The sequence below is a fragment of the Nerophis lumbriciformis genome, unplaced genomic scaffold (assembly GCF_033978685.3).
Source record: "Nerophis lumbriciformis unplaced genomic scaffold, RoL_Nlum_v2.1 HiC_scaffold_550, whole genome shotgun sequence".
Classification (NCBI taxonomy): Eukaryota; Metazoa; Chordata; class Actinopteri; order Syngnathiformes; family Syngnathidae; genus Nerophis; species Nerophis lumbriciformis.
The window spans coordinates 10001-10773 of NW_027316788.1; positions in this window are offsets into that span (position 1 = coordinate 10001).

The window sequence follows — 773 nt, forward strand, 5'->3', positions numbered from 1 at the left end:
AGTTGAAAATGTGTCCGAAACAGCGCCCCTTAGGCGGACACAGGTGTCTGCATGAGCCCCTGTCGCTCAGAAGCTGGAAGAGCAGTTTGAAAAAGGACCGGGGTAAAGAGGGGGAAAGCACCATATATGTGTCCGGGAAGGTGCCCCTCGGGCGGACACAGGTGTCTGCATGAGCCCCTGTCGCTCAGATGCTGGAAGATCAGTTTGAAAAAGGACCGGGGTAAAGAGGGGGAAAGCACCATATATGTGTCCGGGAAGGTGCCCCTCGGGCGGACACAGGTGTCTGCATGAGCCCCTGTCGCTCAGATGCTGGAAGATCAGTTTGAAAAAAGGACCAGAGGATAGAGGGGAAAAACACCATATTTGTGTCCGAAAATAGCTCACTTTGACTCGGACGCGTTCCCTGTGATTTCAGCCTGTCAGACATGGTGCACATAGTAACGAGATGGAGGTGTTTTGGTCGACCAGGTAAAAAACGAAAAATCGAGAGAAGGTAAAAAGTAGGTGAAAAATTAAGCCTCTCTCGTTAAGGTACTTAGAAAAAATCCCAAAAAAAAAATGAACTCCCATTGAAATGAATGGGGAAAAATTTTTTTCTCGTTTTTTTTCTAAGTACAACAACGAGAGAAGGTAAAAAATGGTTTTTTTTAGCCTCTCTCGTTAAGGTACTTAGAAAAAAACCCAGATTTTTTATTTTCTCGTTTTTTTTCTAAGTACAACAACGAGAGAAGGTAAAAACAGGTGCTTTTTAGCCTCTCTCGTTAAGGTACTTG